A 25,160-nucleotide genomic window follows, 5' to 3' on the forward strand; every position below is an offset into this window, starting at 1 on the left:
CAGTTCCATCTATGCTGTTGCAAATGGTAAGAATTCCTTCCTTTTTACCTCAGCTTGGCATTCCATTGTGTAGCTATACCACAGTTTTTTAATCCACTCATTTGCTGATGGGCACTTAGGCTGTTTACAAATCTTAGCTATGGTAAATTGTGCTGCTATGAACATAGGGGTACATATATTCTTTCTGATTGGTGTTTATGGTTTCTTCGGATATATTCCTAGAAGTGGGATCACTGGGTCAAATGGGAATTTCATTTTTAGATTTTTAAGGAAACTCCATATTGTTCTCCACAGTGGCTGCACCAGAATGCATTCCCACCAGCAGTATACGAGGGTTCCTTTTTCTGTGCCTCCTCACCAGCACTTGTCGTTTGTTGATTTGCTGATGATAACCATTCTGACAGGTGTGAGATGGTACCGCATTGTCGTTTTGATTTGCATCTCTTGGATTATTAGTGACTTTGAGCATGTTTTCATATGTCTCTTGGCCTTCCTTATGTCTTCTTTCAAAAAGTATCTATTTAGGTTCATTGCCCATTTTTTGATTGGGCTGTTTATCTTCCTTTTGTTAAGTTGTATGAGTTCCCTGTAAATATTGGAGATTAAACTCTTACCGGTGATAACACTGCAATTAGACAAAAAGAAGAAATAAAAGGTATCCAAATTGGAAAAGAAGACGTAAAACTGTCATTATTCGCAGATGACAAGATACTATACATAGAAAACCCTAAAGGCTTCATTAAAAAATTATTAGACTTAATAAATGAATTCAGCAATGTAGCAGGGTACAAAATTAACGCCAAGAAATCTATGGCATTTCTATATACCAACAGTGAACTTACAGAAAGAGAGACTAAAAAAACAATCCCATTTACCATCGCATGAAAAAAATTAAGATACCTAGGAATAAACTTAACTAAGGAGGTAAAAGACCTGTACTTGGAAAACTACAGGACACTGAAAAAAAAAATAGAGGAAAACATAAACAGATGGAAGAACATACCGTGTTCATGGACTGGTAGAATCAACATCATTAAAATGTCCACACTACCCAAAGCAATCTATAGATTCAATGCATTTCCCCATTAAAATACCAATGGCATATTTCACAGACCTAGAACATACTCTCTGAAAATTAATCTGGAATAAAAAAAGACCCCGAAGAGCTGCAGCAATCCTGAGAAAGAAGAACGAAGTAGGAGGGATCTCAATACCAGATATCAAGTTGTATTAAAAAGCCACTGTTCTCAAAACTGCCTGGTACTGGCACAAGAACAGACATATAGATCAATGGAATAGAATAAAGAACCCAGAAATCGATCCAAACCACTATGCCCAATTAATATTTGACAAAGGAGGCAAGAGCATACAATGGAGTCAAGATAGTCTCTTCAATAAATGGTGTTGGGAAAATTGGACAGATACATTCAAAAAAATAAAACTAGACCACCAACTTACACCACACGCAAAAATAAACTCAAAATGGATAAAGGACTTAAACATAAAACAGGAAACCATGAAAATATTAGAGGAATCCACAGGCAGCAAAATCTCAGACATATGCCAAAGCAATTTCTTCACTGATACCACTCCTAGGGCAATGGAAACTAAAGAGAAAATAAACAAATGGGACTACATCAAAATAAAAACCTTTTGTACAGCAAAAGAAACCATCATCAAAACAACAAGAAAGCCCACTGCATGGGAGAACATGGGTGCCTTTGTTATCAATAGGGTCTTTTACAGCTTGTGGTTAAACACATGGTATGGAGCCAGGCTGCCTATCTAGATTTGAATACAGGCTCCACCTACTAGTGACCTTAGGCAACAACATCTCTGCCTCAAGTTTCCTTACCTATAAAATGATAATAACATCTTCTTCATAGGGTTTTAATCCATATTAAATGAGGTAATATATCTTTCAATCTTCATCCAAGGATATGTTGTTTTTTAAAAATTGATTTAAGAGGAAGGGAGATAGGTAGGGAGGGAGACAGGAAGAGAAACATTGATTGCCTTCTTTACTTGCCCCAATCAGAAATCGAACCTTCAAGGTTTTGACGTACAAGAGGATGCTCCAAACAACTGAGCCACCCAGCCAGGGCATGAGTTAACATTTTTAAAGTGCTTAGAATATTGTCTGACACACAAACACTATTAAGTGTTTGGTAAATAAAACAAAGTGGTAATATTCTGAAACAAAATGTTATATCCACAAATGCAATTTTAAAAACAGACATCACATATATCTTAAGTTAGGAAAATATAAGGCATGGCAATGCTTTTCTCAAACTTCTTACAACATGGCCAATAAACAAAAAAATTATTAAGGTAGAAAATCATGCAAACTTAGTATTTAGAAAAATGTTGAATTATTAAAATTGTCTGTACCCCTTGAAATAAATGAATACATCTTGGAGCATCTCATACCCAGGAGTAGAATTATGTTTTATTAAACATAATGTGATTATTAATATTAGGTATTAATAATTCTACAAAATAAGTTTAAGGTACAAATAAACAATAAGTATAAAGTTACTCTTACCTCTTCCATCTACTCTGTGTCCCTCCTTATTTGGGACAAGATTTTCTCATGTTATTCACTCATCCCTAAATTTTATATTTATCATTTTCTTTGGACTTGTATGGTATTTGTATCATCAAACAATATATGACTTCATTTTGCATGTGCTTGAACTTTATATAACTGGAACCATGCTACATATTCTTCTATAGCTTGTTTTGTTCCAACATTATATTCCTGGAATAATTCAAGTTGTTAAGCATAGCTGTAATTAATTCATTTTTGGTATTTATGTAACATTTTATTGTATGAATATACCAGTATTCATCCTACTGTTGATAGATATATGAGCGTTTTGTTATTATGAACAGGCTGTATGAACAATCATACATCACCTGATATTTCTGTAGAGAGGCTTAAGACATACTTAGCAATGAAGATACTGGATCATAATGTATGTGCATCTTCAATTTTTTTCAATAATGTCAATATTTTTCTAGTGGATACACCAATTAACATTACCACCAGCACTGCTTAAGTGCCCTAGTTCCTCCATATTAAAATGAACAGCAACATGTTTGGCTTTTAATTTTTGAAAAGGTAGGAGGCATGAAATGTCTTCTCATTTGGTTTTAATAGGGATTTCCCTGATTACTCACTGGGTTGAATATCTTATATTATGCTTATTGGCCAAATGAATTTGTTGTTTTATGAAATGAATATTAGAGTCCTTTGCCCAATTTTCTATTAAATTGTCTTTATTTGAGTGTGACAGAACTTTGTATGTGCTAAATACTAATCACCACTTCCTTTATGTATCAGTTGATGAAAGACGTTATTAATTTTGATGCATTCATATATACCAATCTTTTGCTCTGTTTTATACATTTATTTCACACTTACTGAAAGTCATAAGAATATCAAACTCTACTATCTTTAGGAAGTGTTATAGTTTTACCTCAACTATACCCTTACCTTATGTATAGATTTAGATTGATAATCCAGCCCAATGGATTTCTCTAAATAATATGAGGTAGTGATCCAACTCATTTTTTTCCATTTAATTAGCCAACTACCCCAATTATTGAAATAGTCATCCTGTCCCCAGTGCCATTATAGATCAAGTTTCCTTAATGAGGATCTTGCTATTATCACTTGACTACTCTGTAGAACCTGTGATGGAACTGGTATTTTTCTTTGTGAGAACATTTTTCCTTTACATTTTAAGATTATTCAAGTTTGTATTCCTTTCTGAGCCAATGTGAACTACATTTTTTCTAAGAACTTGTCCATTTTATCTAAGCATTTAATTATATTAACTTAAAGATGATCATTCTTGAAACAGTATAACAACATCCCCTTTGTCATTCCAGGTACTGCTTTGTGATCTCTTTCCCATGGTTAATCTTGCCAGCGATTTTCAGTTTTGTTAGTCTTTTCATATAATCTATTTTTAGCTGAACTATTTCCTCTCTGATTTACTTTTGTTTTCTATTTCATTAATTTATATTTACTTCCTTTTAAGTTTAATTGGGGAGTGTTCTCTTATTTTTCTAATTCTGAAGAATACAGTTATTTTCAGCATTTATTCCTATTATATAAGCATTAAACACTCTAAGTTTCCATAAAGTATCACTTAAGCTATATCACACAAGTTCTGATATATATTATATTATTACTGTTAAATTATAAATATTTTCTGATAATCCTTACAGGTTTTTTGAGTCAAGTTATTTGTAGATAATAATTTTGAAACATACGAAAAAAGTATATTGTTACTTACATAGTTGATGGCATTACAGAGAATTCAGTATGATGCCAATCCACTGAAATTTGTTAAAACCAGATGTATTTGATAAAAATGTTATGTTTTGTAAATGTTCCTTGTGTGCTTTAAAAACGTTTTTAAAGAATTTTTAAAAATAATTCTGAGATGTGCTGTCCCATAAATTACAGTGGTAAATGATATCATTAAAATACTAGAGGCCTAGTGCACGAATTCATGCACTGGTGGGGTCTGGCCAGCCCACCCTGATCAGGGTCAATCAGGCTGGGCTAACCAGAGGGAGGGGCTACAGGAAGTTGGCTGGCCGGCTCCACTCACGATCAGAGTGGGGGGACTGGTTGGGGGTGAGGCCAGCTGGGGGGAGGGGCCACAGGTGGTTGGCCGGCCAGCCCCACCCCCGTTTGGGGGGTGGGTGGCTAATCAGAGGTGGGGTTGGACAGTGGGAGAGGCCATGGGCAGTTGGCAGGCTGGCCCTGCCCCCAATCAGGGTGTGGAGGCTGATCAAGGGTGTGGCCAGCCAAGGGGGAGGGGCCACGGCTGGCCGCGCCCCTTGGTCGAACTCCTGTCAAGGGGGACATTTGCATATTAGCCTTTTATTATATAGGACTAGAGGCTCGGTGCACAAATTTTTGTGCACTTCGGGGGGAGGGGGGTCCCTCAGCCTCGCCTGTGCCCTCTCACAGTCTGGGACCCCTCGGGAGATAACGACCTGCTGGCTTAGGCCCGCTCCCGGGGGTGGCAGAGGGCAGGCCCAATCCCTAGGTGCAGCCCCTGGTCGGGCTCAGAGCAGGGCTGATTGGGGAGTTGGGGCGCCGCCCCGTCATGCACAGGGCAGGGCAGATGGGGAGGTTGTGATGCCACCCTCAGTCACGCCCAGGATAGGGCCAATTGGGGGGTTGGGGCACCGCCCCCTGTCACACTCAAGGCAGGGTCGATGGGGAGGTTGCGGCGCCACCCCATCTCGCACAGAGCAGGGCCAATCAGGGGGTTCGGGCACTGCCCCCTGTCACTCACAGAGCAGGGCCCATCAGGGGGGTTGGGGCTCCGTACCCTGTCACGCACAGAGAAGGGTCGATCAGGGGGTTGGTGAGCTCCCCCGTCACGCACAGAGCAGGGCCCATCAGGGGTTTGGGGAGCTCCCCCCTGTCACGCACAGAGCAGGGCCCATCAGGGAGTTGAGGAGCTCCCCCCTGTCACACAGTAGGGCCAATAGGGGAGTTGGGGCACCGCCCCCTGTCACACACAGAGCAGGGCCGGTCAGGGGGTTGGGGCACCGCACCGTCACACTCAAGGCAGGGCCGATGGGAAGGTTATGGCTCTACCCCGTCACACACAGAGCAGGGCCCGTGGAGGGCGGTTGGGGCGCCACCCTCTATCACCCACAGAGCAGGGCCGATCAGGGGGTTGGGGCGCCGCCACTGTCACACTCAGGGCAGGGCCGATGGGGAGGTTATGGCTCTACCCCGTCACACACAGAGCGGGGCCCATCAGGGTGTTGGGGTGCCGCACCCTGTCATACACAGAGCCGCAGGGCAATCAGGGGGTTGGGGAGCTCCCCCCTATCACGCACAGAGCAGGGCTGATCAGGGGGTTGGGGTGCCTTCCCCTGTCACGAACAGAGCAGGGCAGATAGGGAGGTTGTGGCCCCACCCCCTGTCATACACAGAGCCGCAGGGCTAACAGGGTATTTGGGAGCTGCCCCCTGTCACGCTGATCCCGGTGCCGGGAGGCATATTATGCTTTTACTATATAGGATAGAGGCCTGGTGCACGGGTCGGGGCCGGCTGGTTTGCCCTGAGGGGTGTCCTGGATCAGGGTGGGTGTCCACTGGGGTGCCTGGCCAGCTTGGATGAGGGGATGATGGCTGTTTGCAGCTGGTCACACACCCTTCAGGGTGGGGGTTCCCACTGGGGTGCCTGGCCAGTCCGGGTGAGGGGCTGAGGGTTTTTTTCAGGCTGGCGGGTGACTGAAGCTCCCAACTGCTCCTTTTTTTCTTTTTTCTTTTCTTTATTCTGGGCCAGCTTTACCTCTGAGGCTTGGCTCCAGCTCTTAGACCTTGGCTGCTGAAAGCAGGTATCTGGTTTGTTTGGGTTCTATAATCAAAACAGTACTTCAACTCCAACTCTGAGATCCCGGCTGGCTGAAAGCAGGTTTCTGGGGTTTTGTTTACCTTCTATATTTGTAACAATGTTTCAAACTGCAAGCTCAGAGGCCGGCAAGGCAGGCGAGGAACGTTGGCTTCCTCAGTCACTGAAGCAAGCAAGCCTCATGTTCACTTCAAGCTGCCTGGCTGCGGGCCGCCATCTTGGCTGGCAGTTAATTTGCATATCGCCCTGATTAGCCAATGGGAAGGGTAGCGGATGTACGGCTAATTACCATGTTTCTCTTTTATTAGTGTAGATTCTATATTTTTGTAGATTTTTTCTGCTTGTTCCAACTTTTTTTTAAAAAGTATATATTATTGATTTTTTACAGAGAGGAAGGGAGAAGGATAGAGAGTTAGAAACATCGATGAGAGAGAAACATCGACCAGCTGCCTCTTACACACTCCCTACTGGGTATGTGCCCGCAACCAAGGTACATGCCCTTGGCTGGAATTGAACCTGGGACCCTTGAGTCCGCAGGCCAACACTCTAGCCACTGAGCCAAACCGGTTAGGGCGCAACATTTATTAAGAGAGATTATTTTATATGTTACAATGTTGATGGGTTTGCCTATTTCTTCTGAGGTGCTATCTATTTTTTGCTTAATAAAAAGTATATTATTAAATATATACAAATATAAAAGTGTCATCCCTTTTATCTTTATTTAGTGACCTTCAGTCTCTGGGATAGATTTCCCCCACCCCCCAAATTCAACTTTACATGAGATTAATATAGCCACACAACACAACCTTTCTTTAGTATTATCAGGTATATCACTTTTTATCCTTTTTATTTTCAAATTTTCTATATCCCTTTTAAAGGTATGCTTTTTATAAATAGAATATAACTAGATTTTGTTTTTTTATCCAATATGACTATCAGTTTCTGTTAACTAGAGCATTTTGTCAATTTATATGCACTGTAATTACTAACATCTTATTCTGTGATACTTCTTTTCTGTTTTTCTTCTTTCTTGTCTTTTTTTGATTGAGTATTTTTCTCATTCTATTTACCTCCCTATTAGTTTAAAAGATATACACACTAGATGGGATTAAAAATGCTGATGGAATAAATAGATGCTGCATGAACATGCTCCTAGGACCAAACTGGAACTAACGTACAGGAAAACTTCCTGAATAAACAGCAGAGGACTCGCTGGAGAGAATCCAGATAACCAAGGATCGAAAGTGGAGACTACATAGAGAATGGTAGAAGGGGCAGAGGTATGAAAGGGCTGGTGGGTTCCAACAGACAGCAATTGAAGTTCTGGAGAGATATCTCAGCTGTGGCGGGGGCAGGGGTGACACTGAGAACTCTAGGTTCTAATTCCCAAGCTGGGCCCCTCAGCAGAGAGCACCAGAACTAAGAAGGATACCCACATAACATTTGGCTGTGAAAAGCAGCATGGGTACTATCTGTCAGGGAGCAATGGCTCGAAATTCAGGCACTCTCTTAAAGGGCCAACACACACAATTCCCTGTGGAGCCGCCCATCTTATGCTACGGCAGAGGGAGGGAAGAGTGGACTAGAGCTGTGTGAGCAGAATCCAGAATCAGTGGTTCTAGGGCTATAGTTCAGAAGGCAGACACCCTGGTTTCCTGTGCTGAGTCATTCCCTCATGCTAAGGAGGTCATCTTTCTCATGCAAACATTTGTTATACAGGTGACCTTGGGGGTGGGGGGCAGGGGGAGAAGACAGTTGATCCACCCTATTGGAAAACACCTTGCCCCAAGGTGCAGAGTTGCTCAGGCCCATGAAGAGATGGAGAATAACAATTAGCCTCCAGGCAGAAGCAATTGCCCCACCCTGTTGGAAAAAAAAACTCTCCCCACGCCTGTGGATGATTGCCTGAGGACAATTTAAGACAAAATCTTAACAGTCTGTCACCAGAGGCAGTCTCTGGAGGCTTTGGAACTGTCTGATCTTGTGAGTCAGAAATAGCATTTGACACTGTCCTGCACTAGATGAGAAGCTTAACAGATCTACCCAAACAGGCAGCCAAAATGAGACAAAGTAACAACCCCCAAATGAAAGAACAAGAGAATTCTCCAGAAGAAGAGATAAATTAAATGGAGATAAAAAACTTATCTGATAGAGAGTTCAGAATAATGATGGTATAAATGCTCAACAGGATGAGAAAAAGATATAGTAATTATGAAAACAGAAATAAAGAATGACATAGCACAAGTAAAGAACATATCGGAAGGAATACACAGCAGATTCAGGGAAGCTGAGGATCAAATTACTGAATTAAAAACAGGGTTTAAAAAGTCACTCAATCAGAGAACCAAAAACAAAAGACAATTAAAAAACAGGAGAACAACTTAAGGAAGCTGTGGGACAATGTGAAACTTAACAATATTTGAATAGCAGGTATGCCAGAAGAGGCAGAAAGGGAGAAAACGATAGAGAACGTGTTTTAAGAAATAATGGCAGAAAACTTCCCTAACTTTGTAAAGGAAAATGTCATACAAGTCCAGGAGGGACAGAGAACCCCAAGCAATAAGAACCTATACAGGCCCACTCCCAGACACATCATAATTAAAATGCTAAAAATTAGGAGAACCAAGATGGCGGCATAGGTTAACGCCGGAGTTTGCTGCTTTGAACAACTACTTCAAAAGTGAAACCAAAAAACGGAAGGGACATCACCCAGAACCACAGGAACGCTGGCTGAGTGGAAGTCCTACAACTAGGAGGAAAGAGAAACGCATACGGACACTCAGAGGAGGCGCAGTGCTGAAGTCAAATTCTGAGGTGCGGAGTGCGCGGAACGGGCTGGCGGCGGAGGGCGCGGTTGGCGTTTTCAATCGGGAGGGAGTCAGAGACTCTGAGCTCCAGATACGGGCGAGTCACTAGGGACCCAGACTCAAACGGGAGAAGCGGGACTGTCTGGCTTCGGTCAGAGCGAGTGCAGCTTTCTCTCTGAGCTTTGCAGCGGGTGCTGGGACTCAGAGAGGCAGAGCCCCTGGGGACAGGACTGAGAGCCGCCATAACTGCTCTCTCTGGCCCACCCTGTTGATCCTGTGCGCCCCGCCCCGCCCCGCCCAAGCCCTGCACACAGGCATTTGCCGGATAGCCTCAGGCAAACGCCAGATTAGCACCTCCCTAGAGGACAGAAGTTCTCTCACTGCTGACACAGCTGATTCTCATAGCCACTTGGCCTGGAGGTCAAACCCTCCCTGGAATTAGCTACAACAATCAAGATTTAACTATAAAACTGCGAACAAAGACCACTAGGGGGTGCACCAAGGAAGCATAACAAAATGCGGAGACAAAGAAACAGGACAAAATTGTCAATGGAAGATATAGAGTTCAGAACCACACTTTTAAGGTCTCTCAAGAACTGTTTAGAAGCCGCCGATAAACTTAATGAGATCTACAAGAAAACTAATGAGACCCTCGATCTTATATTGGGGAACCAACTAGAAATTAAGCATACACGGACTGAAATAACGAATATTATACAGACTCCCGACAGCAGACCAGAGGAGCGCAAGAATCAAGTCAATGATTTGAAATGCGAGGAAGCAAAAAACACCCAACCGGAAAAGCAAAATGAAAAAAAGAATCCAAAAATGCGAGGATAGTGTAAGGAGCCTCTGGGACAGCTTCAAGCGTACCAACATCAGAATTATAGGGGTGCCAGAAGATGAGAGAGAGCAAGATATTGAAAACCTATTTGAAGAAATAATGACAGAAAACTTCCCCCACCTGGTGAAAGAAATGGACTTACAGGTCCAAGAAGCGCGGAGAACCCCAAACAAAAGGAATCCAAAGAGGACCACACCAAGACACATCATAATTAAAATGCCAAGAGCAAAAGATAAAGAGAGAATCTTAAAAACAGCAAGAGAAAGAAACTCAGTTACCTACAAGGGAATACCCATACGACTGTCAGCTGATTTCTCAACAGAAACTTTGCAGGCCAGAAGGGAGTGGCAAGAAATATTCAAAGTGATGAATACCAAGAACCTACAACCAAGATTACTTTATCCAGCAAAGCTATCATTCAGAATTGAAGGTCAGATAAAGAGCTTCACAGATAAGGAAAAGCTAAAGGAGTTCATCACCACCAAACCAGGATTATATGAAATGCTGAAAGGTATCCTTTAAGAAGAGGAAGAGGAAGAAAAAGGTAAAGATACAAATTATGAACAACAAATATGCATCTATCAACAAGTGAATCTAAGAATCAAGTGAATAAATAATCTAATGAACAGAATGAACTGTTGATTATAATAGAATCAGGGACATAGAAAGGGAATGGACTGAATATTCCTGGGGGGGAAAGGGGTGTGGGAGATTCGGGAAGAGACTGGACAAAAATCGTGCACCTATGGATGAGGACAGTGGGTGGGGAGTGAGGGCGGAGGGTGGGGCGGGAACTGGGAGGAGGAGAGTTATGGGGGGGAAAAAAAAAGAGGAACAAATGTAATAATCTGAACAATAAAGATTTAAATAAAAAAAAAAAAATTAAAGACAAAGAGAGAATCTTAAAGGTAGCAAGAGAAAAGAAAACTGTTGCCTACAAAAGAGCTCCAATAAGGAAGACACCTGATTTCTCATCAGAAACCCTAAGGCCAGAAGGGAATAGCATGAAGTACTCAAGGTAATAGCAAGCAAGGAACTGACACCAAGATTACGGTATCCAGCAAGGCTATCATTCAAAACAGACTGTCAAATAAAGGAGTACATCACCACTAAGCTAGCATTAGAAGAAATGCTAAAGGGACTGCTGTGATGAGAAGAAGAAAGAGAGAGAGAAATTTAGGCATACAGAATTAAAATGGCAATAAATAAGTACCTATCAATAATAACTTTAAATGTAAATGGATTAAATGCTCCCAACAAAAGGCATAGGGTAGCTAAATGGATACAAAAACATGACCCAACTATATGCTGTTCACAAGAGACCCATCTCAGAACACAAAACACACATAGGATGAGAATGAAGGAATGTAAAAAACTTATCCATACAAAAGGAAAAGAAAAAAAAAAAGCTAGAGTAGCAATACTCGTATCTGACAAAATAGACTTCAAAATGAAGACCATCAGAAGAGACAACAAGGGTCACTACATAAAACTAAAGGGATCGATCCAACAAGACGATATAACCCTAGTAAACATATATGCACCCAACATAGGAGAACCTAAATATATATCACTTCTAGAGGATGTTAAGGGAGAGATCGGCAACAATACAGTCATGACAGGGAATTTTAACACCCCACTGACTTCACTAGATAGATATTCCACACAAAAACATAACAAGGAAACAGTGACTCTAAAGGACACACTGGATCAGATGGATTTAGGTGACATTTATAGAATATTTCACCCCAAAGTTGCAGAATATACATTCTTCTCAAGTGCATATAATCATTCAAAATGATAGACCACATGTTAGGACACAAAACAAGTCTCTACAAGATCAAGAAGACTGAAATCATATCAAGCATCTTCTCAGATCACAGTAGAATAAAATTAGAAATCAACTACAGTAAAAACACATCAAAATATTCAAACCAATGGAGACTAAATAGCATGGTATTAAGCAACGAACGGATTACCAAAGAGATCAAGCTATAATTCAAAAATTTCCTGGAAACAAATGAAAATGAACACACAACAACCCAAAATCTCTGGAACACAGCAAAAGCATTCCAAAGGATAAACAAAACTGATGAACCACTAGCCAGACTCATCAAGAAACAGAGAGGACCCAAACAAATAAAATCAGAAAGGAAAGCAGAGAAGTAACCACTGACATCACAGAAATACAAAGGATTTTAAGGAAAATATAATCAACAGCTATATGCCAACAGCTGGAAACTGAGGATGAAATGGACAAATTTCTATAAAAATACAATCTCCCAAAACTGAATCAGGAAGAATCAGAAAACCTGAATAGGCCAATACAAATAATGAAATTGAAGCAGTAATAAAAAAAAAAAATCTGCCAGTAAACAAAAGCCAGGGTCCCGATGGCTTCACAGGGGATTTTTAGCAAACATTCAAGAACAATTAACACCTATACTCCTCAAACTAGTCCAAAAAAACCCAAGAGGAAGGAACACTTCCAAGTTCTTTTTATGACACCAGCATTACCCTAATCCTAAAACCAGATAAAGGCACTACAAAGAAAGAGAATTATAGGCCAATATCCCTGATGAACATAGATGCTAAAATCCTCAACAAAATTTTAGCAAATCAGATCCAGCAATATATTAAAAAGCTCACACCAGGATTTATTCCAAGGATGCAAAGCTGATACAATATTCACAAATCAATAAACATGAAACATAACATTAAAAAATGATATTTAGAAATCTGATGTGTACATAAGACTATTTTTTTTTTTACTTAAGAATTATTAACTTAGTGGTTGAAACATAACAAAGTGTATTTCCTCAGCACGTGGTGTAGAAAAAAAGGCACTGGTTTTGATATGTTGATCTTGCAGCATATAACTAGCCTACCCAAAGAAGCTTGACTTTTTTTATTCAGTAAGGAAAATGTATACCAGGCTTACAGCTATTTTGAATAAGAAACAGACAGGTAAGCAAAGTTTAATTTTACTTGCAATCTGCAAGTATTTTAGATGCCTAGTTATTTCAATGTAGACAATAAAATACCCAGTTTATTTACTAGCCTTATTTATCATTGGCAAGCAGATACCGAATCATTCCATCCAAAAGAATTGCAAGGATCATCTAACTCAGTGGTTCTCAACTTTCTGGCCCTTTAAATACAGTTCCTCATGTTGTGACCCCAACCATAAAATTATTTTCGTTGCTACTTCATAACTGTAATTTTGCTACTGTTATGAATCGTAATGTAAATATCTGATATGCAGAATGGTCTTAGGCGACCCCTGTGAAAGGGTCGTTTGAGTGCCATAGGGGTCGCGACCCACAGGTTGAGAACCGCTGATCTAACTCTATTTTATACAGTATCTGTAGTAGAAAACCGTTATCAAAGTACATATAACAGAGCTCTGCACATTAGTAAATGCCAGAAACAATCTAGAAAACTACTTAGTAATATTGAACACAGAGGATTTTATACCTCTGGAAAACCATAATTAATGGTAGTAAAACAATCTTATTATTTAGGACTATTAATTCCACAACACTTTTGAATGGCTTGTGACTATTGATTTGGAAAGAAATAAAAAACACACTATTCCTCAAAAGACTTCAAAACTTAGAAGTGCAGAGCTAACTTGGTGCATATATTTCAGCAACTAATTCTAACCAAGACCACTTCTGACTCCAGTAAAGTAATCCTTTTATATTGATACTAATTATAATGGTAGAAGTGATAGTGGTGATGGTGATGGTAGTGGTAGTACCATTTTAGAGCAAATACAATGTGAATCTACTAGCATTATAGTACATATAAGCAAAAACTCAGAAAAAAACTGGGCAAATCAGCTTTTACTTTTACAGCTTTTCTCACTTTTAGTAAAGCAAGCAGATATATTCTTGAATTTTTAATCATTTAACATTTAATACATAGTTATCCTATATAATAAAAGTGTAGAATGCAAATTGTCCCCTCGAATGGAGTTCTTCCGGTAGTTCGATCAGGGGGCAGGCCAGCCACGGGAAGGGAGGGAGGCCCTGGCACTGGCAGGTGGCTGTGGGAAGGGAATGAGGCCCCGACCAGTAGCCAGCAGCCACTAGGGACCCTACCAGTGCATGAATTTCATGCACTAGGCCTCTAGTATAAATATAATTATGTCACTCCCTGATCTAAGACTTTTGGCAATTCCCAACTACTTCCAAATAAAATCCTATCATGGCAACATGAAGCATTTTTTCTTAGCTTGTTACCTATCTAATTCTTCAGCCTCATCTCTAGCCATTCCTCCACTCACTCCTAGAGTTCAAACAAACAGGACTTGTATGTCTCACAATATATATGTGTGTGACTCTCATATTTGCGCACATTCTATTCTGTCTGGAAAGTTCTTTTCCAAATTTTACTAAGATAAGCCACACACATCCTTTAAAACTTGTCCATCCCCTTTATGTATATGGTATAGAACAGCTGTGGGCAAACTACGGCCCGTGGGCTGGATCCGGCCGGTTTGAAATGAATAAAACTAAAAAAAAAAAAAAAAAAAAAAGACCGTACCCTTTTATGTAATGATGTTTACTTTGAATTTATATTAGTTCACACAAACACTCCATCCATGCTTTTGTTCCGGCCCTCCGGTCCAGTTTAAGAACCCATTGTGGCCCTCGAGTCAAAAAGTTTGCCCACCCCTGGTATAGAATATCACATCAGTTACCAAACTACATTCTAAACGTTTATTTTCCTATTTTTCTTTTCTGCTACACTGTAAACTCTCTAGGGCAAGATACTACATCTTTTATGTTCAGAGTCTCATTGCCTGGCACACAGTAATCTATCATATTCACACTACAGTTGAACAACTGCAGGCCCAAATAAATTGAATTATTTTCCCAATTTCATAGGCCAATTAATGGCAGATTTAATATTAGAATCTAAGACTTTTATCTCCAAGTTCAATGCTCTTTCTATAAATGCACCTAAAGATACCAGACCAGAAGGAATTATGCAGTAATATCTAGAATATTCAAGCCAGACATGGAGCTAAATGCAGTATAAAAAAGTGAGAGCTTTAAAAACAAAACTTGGACACAGTTAGTTATAATGGATTTTCAAGGAATGGGAATAGGTGATAAAAATAAAGAGAAAAGTCAGATAGAAAAAAAATATTTTAAAAATAAGAATTGCGGCTGAAACCGGTTTGGCTCAGTGGATAGAGCGTCGGCCTGCGGACTGAAGGGTCCCAGGTTCGATTCCGGTCAAGGGCATGTACCTGGGTTGCGGGCACATCCCCAGTGGGAGATGTGCAAGAGGCAGCTGATCGATGTTTGTCTCTCATCGATGTTTCTAACTCTCTATCTCTCTCCCTTCCTCTCTGTGAAAAATCAATAAAATATATTTTAAAAAAAAATAAATAAGAATTGCGCTGAAGCCAGTTTGGCTCAGTGGATAGAGCGTCGGCCTGCGGACTGAAAGGTCCCAGGTTCGATTCCGGTCAAGGGCATGTACCTGGGTTGCGGGCACATCCCCAGTGGGAGATGTGCAAGAGGCAGCTGATCGATGTTTCTCTCTCATCGATGTTTCTAACTCTCTATCTCTCTCCCTTCCTCTCTGTGAAAAATCAATAAAATATATTTTAAAAAAAAATAAATAAGAATTGCGCTGAAGCCAGTTTGGCTCAGTGGATAGAGCGTCGGCCTGCGGACTGAAAGGTCCCAGGTTCGATTCCGGTCAAGGGCATGTACCTGGGTTGCGGGCATATCCCCAGTAGGAGATGTGCAGGAGGCAGCTGATTGATGTTTCTCTCTCATCGATGTTTCTAACTCTCTCTCTCTCTCCCTTCCTCTCTGTAAAAAATCAATAAAATATATTTAAAAAAAAAATAAGAATTGCATGGGAATTAGTATCCTATCTAATAATAGACAAACAGGGTAATTGACCGTACCTTTGCTATGCCACCCATTGACTAATCAGCATGATATGCAAATTAACTGCCAACAAAAATGGTGGGTAATTTGCATACGTAGGCTCTAAGCAGTGGAGCGAAGCCTGAAGACCGGGACGGGCGGGGCAGCGAGGCCTCACGGCTCCAGGGCCAGTGGAGCAGCGAGGCCTGACGTTTCCGGGGCAGGTACCGGCCAGAACTCGGCCAGAGCATAGGCCTGGGCCCCAGGTGCTGGAGGCAAACTGGTGCCAGCAGCCAGGGGAAAGGAAGGCCTATTGCACGAATCTCTTCCTGCAACAGGCCTCTAATGTGTGTGTGTGTGTGTGTGTGTGTGTGTGTGTGTGTGTGTGTACACACACACACACACTAGAGGCCCGGTGCACAAAAATTTGTGCACTGGCAGGGGTGGGGTGTCCCTCAGCCCGACTTGTGCCCTCTCACGGTCTGGGACCCCTCGGGAGATAACGACCTGCTGGCTTAGGCCCGCTCACGGGTGGCAGAGGGCAGGCCCAATCCCTAGGTGCCTGCCCCACAGCTCCTGGTCGGGCTCAGAGCAGGGCCTTTTGGGGAATTGGGGCACCGCCCCCTGTCATGCACAGAGCAGGGCGGATTGGTGCCGGGAGCCGGTCCATCCTTGCTGTTTCAAAGGACCTGGCATATATGGCATACTGTTCTTAATATGTTTGCTCACCTTCTTGGCACTATGTGTTTTAATCAAGGTCTCTGAGAAAGGTTGTTTCCCAGGTAGGGATTTTCCCCTGAAGTTAGGGAGGGAATAAAACCTCTTAACTAAGTGCCAGGCGGGTAATTAATCACTTTAACTATGAACAATCATGCTTAAGCTACATAATCTTTACTCCCTGGAATGGAGATAAGAAACGCCCTAACCTTTGGAATAGAGATTGATAGGATTGAATCAACTAGTATAAATACAGATGTAACAGGACAGAAAGAGACAGAACTTAGAAGACAGAACCGGGAAGACAGAACCTACTCAGAAGCTAGAGACAGAACCTAGCGAGAGAACATGGCAAAAGATCCTGGACTGAACCTGACTACAGAAATTGGCAAGAGAACCTGACTAGAACCTGGTGACTGAGCCTGGCTGGAGAACCTGGACAGAACCTGGCTGGAGATCCAAAGCAGAACCTCTCTGGAGATCCAGACCAGAACTTGGCTGGAGATCCTGGCTGGAGATCCTGGCTAGGCTGCTGATCAACTGAACGCTGTCTCCGTGTCATTCCTTCTTCGCTGACTCTGTCCACACCTTTGGGGACCCCTGGACCTGCTGGAGTTGGACCCCAGCATCTGGCGCCCGAAGAGGGACCCCTAGGTAAGCACCCTGCACTCAGGACGGATAGGACTCCACCGTAGGAAGAGGGTGGATAGTCTTCGCCGACTCCGTCCACACCTTTGGGAACCCCTGGAATAGGATTCCCCTGGGTAAGCCCCCCCGCCCCCATTGAGAACCCCACACTCGGGACGGATAGGACTCCACCAGGGTACTGCAGACCCCCCTATAGAGGATAAGAAGGTAAGTAGGTGGATAGTACAGAACTTAGATTGAGAAGATGTGCCATACTGAGTCCAAAGAAAGAAGACTCTGTATTGATTCTTAGATTGAGAAGATGTGCCATACTGAGTCCAAAGAAAGAAGACTCTGTATTGATTTTTAGATTAAGAAGATGTGCCATACTGAGTCTAAAGAAATAAGACTCTGTATTGATCTTTTAACACATATGCTTGCTAGCAGAGGAATTAAGGTTACTCCCAGTCAGATGGAACATTTTATACAAGAAATACGTCCATGCTTTTCTGAGGAAGGAAAGGTGCCCGAAAGGTAAATGTAGAGGCATGGGAGAAGGTAGGCCCAAGGAGCCTTATCCTTAACCCCACTGTAGCCTTTCCTCCCCGGGAAAGTGCAGGATTGGCAAGCTGTCCCTGGGGTGATAGATCAGGACTCAGGTAATAGCGGAAAGCGCCAATCCTACTCTTAAAATGGATACAAGAGAGCATTTGGGGTTTTTCTTTTTAATGCCTGCTTTTAAAAAATGAAAAAGGGGAAATTTTCCGGGAGCCGGTCCATCCTTGCTGTTTCAAAGGACCTGGCATATATGGCATACTGTTCTTAATATGTTTGCTCACCTTCTTGGCACTATGTGTTTTAACCAAGGTCTCTGAGAAAGGTTGTTTCCCAGGTAGGGATTTTCCCCTGAAGTTAGGGAGGGAATAAAACCTCTTAAGTAAGTGCCAGGCAGGTAATTAATCACTTTAACTATGAAAAATCATGCTTAAGCTACATAATCTTTACTCCCTGGAATGGAGATAAGAAACGCCCTAACCTTTGGAATAGAGATTGATAGGATTGGAATCAACTGGTATAAATACAGAGACAACAAGACAGAACTTAGAAGACAGAACCTACACAGAACCTAGAGACAGAAGAACTTCGCTGGAGAGAACATGGCAAAAGATCCTGGACAGAAACTGGCAACAGAACCTAGAGACAGAACCTAGCGAGAGAACATGGCAAAAGATCCTGGACTGAACCTGACTACAGAAATTGGCAAGAGAACCTGACTAGAACCTGGTGACTGAACCTGGCTGGAGAACCTGGACAGAACCTGGCTAGAGAACCTAGCGAGGGAACATGGCTCCAGAACCTGGCTGGAGAACCTGGAGAACCTGGCTGGAGAACCTAGCAAGAGAACATGGACACAGAACCTGGCTGGAGATCCTAACCAGAACCTCTCTGGAGATCCAGACCAGAACTTGGCTGGAGATCCTGGCTAGAAATCCTGGCTAGGCTGATGATCACCTGAACGCTGCCTCTGTGTCATTCCTTCTTCGCCAACTCCGTCCACACCTTTGGGGACCCCTGGACCTGCTGGGGTTGGACCCCAGCAGATCGGGAGGTTGTGATGCCACCCTCAGTCACACTCAGGGTAGGGCCGATTGGGGGGTTGGGGCGCCGCCCCCTGTCACACTCAAGGCAGAGTCGATGGTGAGGTTGTGGCGCCACCCCCTGTCATGCACAGAGCAGGGCCAATCAGGGGTTTGTGGTGCCACCCCTGTCATATACAGAGCCCGCCGATCAGGGGGTTGGGGAGCTGCCCCCTGTCATGCACAGAGCAGGGCCCATCAGGGGGGTTGGGGCTCCGCACCCTGTCACGCACAGAGCAGGGCCGATCAGGGGGTTGGGGAGCTCCCTCCTGTCATGCACAGAGCAGGGCCGATCAGGGGGTTGGGGAGCTCCCCCCTATCATGCACAGAGCAGGGCTGATCAGGAGGTTGTGATGCCACCCTCAGTCATGCTCAGGGTAGGGCCGGTTGGGGGGTTGGGGCACTGTCCCCTGTCACACTCAAGGCAGGGTCGATGGGGAGGTTGGGGCACCGCCCCGTCACCCACAGAGCAGGGCCGATCAGGGGGTTGGGGCACTCCCCCCCCGTCACACTCAGAGCAGGGCCGATGGGGAGGTTGCGGCTCCACCCCGTCACACACAGAGCAGGGCCCATGGGGGAGTTGGGGCGCCGCACCCTGTCACTCACAGAGCAGGGCCGATCAGGGGGTTGGGATGCCTTCCCCTGGCATGAACAGAGCAGGGCGGGTAGGTAGGTTGTGGCCCCGCCCCCTGTCACACACAGAGCCGCAGGGCGATCAGGGGGTTTGGGCGCTGCCCCCTGTCACGCTGCTCCAGGGGCCAGGAGGCCTCGCTGCTCAGGTGATCCCGGTGCTGGGGGGCATATTACCCTTTTACCAAATAGGATAGAGGCCTGGTGCACAAGTGGTGGCCTGCTGGTTTGTCCTGAAGGGTGCCCTGGATCAGGGTGGGGGTCCCCACTGGGGTGCCTGGCCAGTCTGGGTGAGGGGCTGAGGGCCGTTTTCAGGCTGGCGGGTGACTAAAGCTCCTCCCAACCTCTCCTTTTTTCCTTTTTTTTAATTCTTGGATTTATTTACCTTCTATGGCTGTCACTGGAGCTGAGAGCTGGCTTTAGCTCAGATCTCGCCTGCTGAAAGCAGGTTTCTGGCTTTGTTTACCTTCTGTATTTGAAACTTTGTTCCGACTCCAGCCCTGAGATCATGGCTGGCTGAAAGCAGATTTCTGGGGTTTTGTTTAGCTTCTATATTTTTAACAATGTTTCTTAGAGAGCAGCTCAGAGCCCAGCAATGGCAGGTGGGGAACATTGGCATCCTCCATCACTGGAGCAAGCAAGCCTCCTGTTCACGTCAGTAGCCTGACTGCCGGCCACCTTCTTGGTTGGCAGTTAATTTACATATTGCCCTGATTAGCCAATGGGAAAGGTAGTGAAGTTACAGCTAATTACCATGTTTCTCTTTTATTATATAGGATACACACACACATAATATATATATTATGAAAAAATAAATATAATAAATAAATGTATCTGTAATAAACTTTAACATTTTTTCTTTGGTCATAACAAAATGAGGAGTAAAGTACATAGCTAAAAATCAACAAGATCAAGCATTTGTGCCAAGGTAATTGGCAGAATAATGCCAAGGTAGGAGTAGGTTTATTTGGTGTATAATTTACCTTTTATGGGGAAAAAAGTTAAAGGAAATAACCTTTTAATTTAAATTAAAAATCACCCACCTAAGAATAAACTGGGGAAAAAATCAATTTACAAATAAAAATAATATATAACCAACTGAGCTGTATATGCTTTTTAATATTTATTAAATACAAGAAAAAGAAGCCTCACCACGTCTTACCAAGCCTTTCATGCTATCTTTAGGGCAAATGGTATCAGCTCAGTAAATTTTTAAATCATTCATTCAACAAGCATTAAATGCCAACAATGTGCCAAGGGCACTGAGAAGCAATAAAGAGGAGTGGCTAAGAGAACAGACAAACCAGACTAAATAGGTTCAAATCCCTGTTCTACTGCTTATTAGCTGTCTGACCTTGTGCACATTATTTAATCTCTCTTTGCCTGTTTCCTCATGTGTAAAATGGGCCTAAAAATAATAATAGGATTACTATGAGACTCAAATGAGCCAACTAACGTAAAGCACTGAGAGCAGTACACTAATATAAGTATAGTAGGTGCTAGATGTGCCATGCTATTACTACAGTGACTACCACCAGTGGCAACGCAGAACGAGTAAGACAGTCTCCATTCTAAATGAAACCACAGTGGGGTAGGGAAAACAACATATGAACAAATCATAATACAATAGAATAAGTACAGTAATATAAATATATATATATATATATATATATATATATATATATATATATATGCCTAATATGCAAATTGTCCCTCGGGAGTTCAACCACTCAATATGATGTGTGCTGACTGCCAGGGGGTGGTGCGGAATGAAGGAAGGCCCTGGCCAGCAGCTGGCAGCCTGGGAGAAGAGGCCCCAGCCGGCAGCCAGAAGGCCCTGATTGGCCCTGATTGCTGGTCAGATCTAGGGACCCTACCATGAATGAATTTCGTGCACTGGGCCTCTACTACAAGTATAAAAGACAGATTCACAGGTATAACAGAAGACAGCTAACTTTCTAGGGCAAATGGAAAAGAGATTAGAGAAAGCATTTTGGAGGAAGATATACCTAAGATGAATTCCTGTTCACCTTTCTAAAAATGCTGGAAACGTGGTGAAAAAGAAAGCATATTTCAGTAATAGGGGACAAAAATATATTCAAAGGCCTGGAGGCAAAAGCTTATAAATGCAGGAATCTATGGGTAAATAGGTAAGAGGTGGAAGGTGGTCAGCAAATAGATGGAAGTAGCAGCAGGAATGGGATCATAAATCAGGGCATGTTTGTCATGCTAAGGATCTAGGTGTTGTCCAGTAAGTTCATAAAGAACCAAGAAAGGATTTAATTGGGAGAATGTTTAAATCAGACTTTTTTTTTACAGAGATAATTTTGGCAGCAGCCTACATGACAGAGAAAAGTGGGGAGAAATAATAGTCTAGTATATGAATTTGGGTGAAAAAGGAGGATCCTAAAGCAACAAAAATAAAAATGGAGAGGGAAAGACTTAAGTTGAGAGATATTAAGAAGGCAGAAATGACAGATTTAATAATGAGAGGGAAAGTTAACCTTAGATTTTAATTTAGGAGCATAAATCATTGGTGGTGGCACTAACAAGATAGTGAATGCAAAAGGAAGCAAGACCAAGTGGGAAATCAAAGAAATTAGTTCAACTTTGGACATACTAAGTTTGAGAATCCTGTAAGACAGACATATAGGTAGAGAAGGTGCACAGACAACTGTATTTGGAGCTCAGTCTAGATCTGAACTCCAAATAAAAATCAAGATCTTGAAAACATTAGCATACAGGTGATAGCTAAAACTAAGAGTTGAATTGGGTCAGACTTATGGCATATCCTGTGAGAAGAGAAGCAGCCCTAGGTAATACCAAAGAAAAAGCTCTAAGAGAGAAGAATGGGAGCAGGTGAGAAAACAAGAGTAATAATATGGAAGCAAAACTTTTCAGCAGAATCAACAATATCAAATACAGGGAAGTCAAATAAGATAAGATTGAGAAATAAGAAAGGTTCATGAGATTTTGAGATAAACAGAGACCTTTGCACTGCAGTTTCAGGTGAACAGCAGAGTGGGACCCTTATGCAAGAAACTTAGAAATGGTTAAAAACATTTTCATTAACCAAAAGAATATAGTTATGTCCCTTAATAACTAAAAAAAAATTTGGGAGATCTAAAGAAATTTTCCATGTAAAGATAAAAGCTATGGAATTTTAAAAAGAATTGGTACAGTGCTCAAGTAATTAAAACCATGGAGGAAATAAGAGACTATGAAGATAAAATTTACATTCTACTTAACTATGGCCACTCCCTTTGGGCATCTTTCGCTGAAACTTTAGTTTATTGAAGTATGTCTACATGAATTAAAAATGCGTCAAGGACATAAATAAAATCATAAGTTGGACTTCATCAAAATTTGTAACTTTTTCACTTCAAAGATACTATTAAGAAAATTAGATGAGCCACAGAAAGGGAGAAAATATTTTAAATACCTATAATCCAAAAAATAACTTGGATCTAGAATATATTTAAAAAAACTCATAATCCTATCTAATAAAAGAGAAACATGGTAATTGGCTTACGACCGCTACCCTTCCCATTGGCTAATCAGGGCAATATGCAAATTAACTGCCAGCCAAGATGGCAGCCAGCAGCCAGGCAGCTTGGAACTAACATGAGGCTTGCTTGCTTCTGTGACGGAGGACACCAACGTTCCCCGCCTGCCGCTGCAGGCCTCTGAGCTGCAACTCTAAGCAACTATGTAACAAATATAGAAACTAAACAAAACCCCAGAAACCTGATTTAGTCTGCGGGCTTCAGCCAGCAGGATCGCAACACTGTAAGCAAAGGCCAGAAACCTACTTTCAGCAGCGGAGGCCTAAGAGCTGGAGCCAAGCCTCAAAGCTAAAGCTGGCCCAGAATAAAAAGAAAAAAAAAAGAAAAAAAAGAGCGGTTGGGAGCTTGAGTCACCCCCAGCCTGAAAACAGCCCTCAGCTCCTCACCCAGGCTGGCCAGGCACCCCAGTGGGGACCCCCACCCTGAAGGGTGTGTGACCAGCTGCAAACAGCCATCATCCCCTTACCCAGGCTGGCCAGGCACCCCAGTGGGGACCCCCACCATGAAGGATGTGTGACCAGCTGCAAACAGCCATCATCCCCTCACCCAGGCTGGCCAGGCACCCCAGTGTGGGCCCCCACCCTGATCCAGGACACCCTTCAGGGCAAACCAGCCGGCACCCACCCGTGCACCAGGCCTCTATCCTATATAGTAAAAGGGTAATATGCCTCCCAGCACCGGTATCAGCGGAGCCGCGAGGCCTCCCAGCACTGGGATCAGCATGACAGGGGGCAGCGCCCAAACCCCCTGATCGCCCTGTGGCTCTGTGTGTGACAGGGGGCGGGGCCACAACCTCCCTATCCACCCTGCTCTGTTCGTGACAGGGGAAGGCACCCCAACCCCCTGATCAGCCCTGTTCTGTGCCTGATAGGGGGGAGCTCCCCAACCCCCTGATCGGCCCTGTGGCGCTGTGTGTGACAGGGTGTGGCGCCTCCCCCCCCCACACACACACACACACGGGCCCTGCTCTGTGTGTGACGGGGTAGAGCCATAACCTCCCCATCGGCCCTGCCCTGAGTGTGAGAGTGGCGGCGCCCCAACCCCCTGATCAGCCCTGCTCTGTGCGTGACAGGGGGCAGAGCCCCAACCCCCCTGATGGGCCCTGCTCTGTGAGTGACAGGGGGTGGCGCCGCAACCTCCCCATCGACCCTGCCTTGAGTGTGACAGGGGACGGTGCCCCAACCCCCCAATTGGCCCTACCCTGAGCGTGACTGAGGGTTGCATCACAACCTCCCAATCTGCCCTGCTCTGTGCATGACAGGGGGCGGCGCCCCAACTCCCCAATCGGCCCTGCTCTGAGCCCGACCAGGGGCTGCACCTAGGGATTGGGCCTGCCCTCTGCCACCCGGGAGCAGGCCTAAGCCAGCAGGTCGTTATCTCCCGAGGGGTCCCAGACTGCGAGAGGGCACAGGCCAGGCTCAGGGACCCCCTTCCCCCCCGCGAGTGCACAAATTTTTGTGCACCGGGCCTCTAGTTCAATAATACAAAGATAAGCAACCCAATTAAAATGAGACACATGATTGCAACAGTCATTTTACAAAAGAAACTATATAAATGGCCTATAAGTACGTCAAAGATAGTCAAACATCATTAGAACCAAAAAATCTAAGTTAAAAACAAAAGGATGTAACCACATACCTTCTGGAATAGCTAAAATTAAAAATATGGACAAACGTTTGCAAGGATTGGAACAAGTAGAGCTTTCAAGCATTGCTGGTAGAAATATGAAGTACTTTAGAAACCAGTTTGTACTGGTTTCCCAGAGTGCCTTGTAAGTACTTTAGAAACCAGTTTGGCAGTTTCTTACACAGTTAAGCATACATTTGTTATGACTCAACAGTCTTATTCTTGGGTATTTATCCAAAAGAAAGAAAGTATATTTCAAAACAAAAAATTTATATGTGACTGCTCATAAAAGCTGTATTCTATAGATAAGAACCACAAACCCAAACAGTAAGTCCATTGTCATTGTAAGTGAATGGATAACAAATTATGATATATTCATGCAATGGAATACTACTCAGTGATACAAAAGCAA

General features: G+C 43.1%; 1 protein-coding gene across 19 annotated transcripts in view; it reads right to left on the reverse strand.

The window, feature by feature from the left end:
* Positions 1–25,160, reverse strand: part of ZEB1 (zinc finger E-box binding homeobox 1) — a 305,104-nt gene that overhangs the window by 269,221 nt on the left and 10,723 nt on the right. For 9 of the 19 annotated variants that reach the window (XR_004974243.1, XR_004974244.1, XR_004974249.1 and 6 more), the window contains exon 2: positions 2,546–2,761. The exons of 9 other annotated variants lie outside the window; for them this stretch is intronic. The gene's annotated coding sequence lies outside the window, so the exon portion shown is untranslated. Of the gene's footprint in view, positions 1–1,855; positions 1,927–2,545; positions 2,762–25,160 lie in introns of all 19 variants that reach the window. One more of the 19 variants, XM_036351399.1, reaches the window with a different exon arrangement.

The sequence above is a fragment of the Myotis myotis genome, unplaced genomic scaffold (genome assembly GCF_014108235.1).
Source record: "Myotis myotis isolate mMyoMyo1 unplaced genomic scaffold, mMyoMyo1.p scaffold_m19_p_1, whole genome shotgun sequence".
In the NCBI taxonomy this organism is placed as follows: domain Eukaryota; kingdom Metazoa; phylum Chordata; class Mammalia; order Chiroptera; family Vespertilionidae; genus Myotis; species Myotis myotis.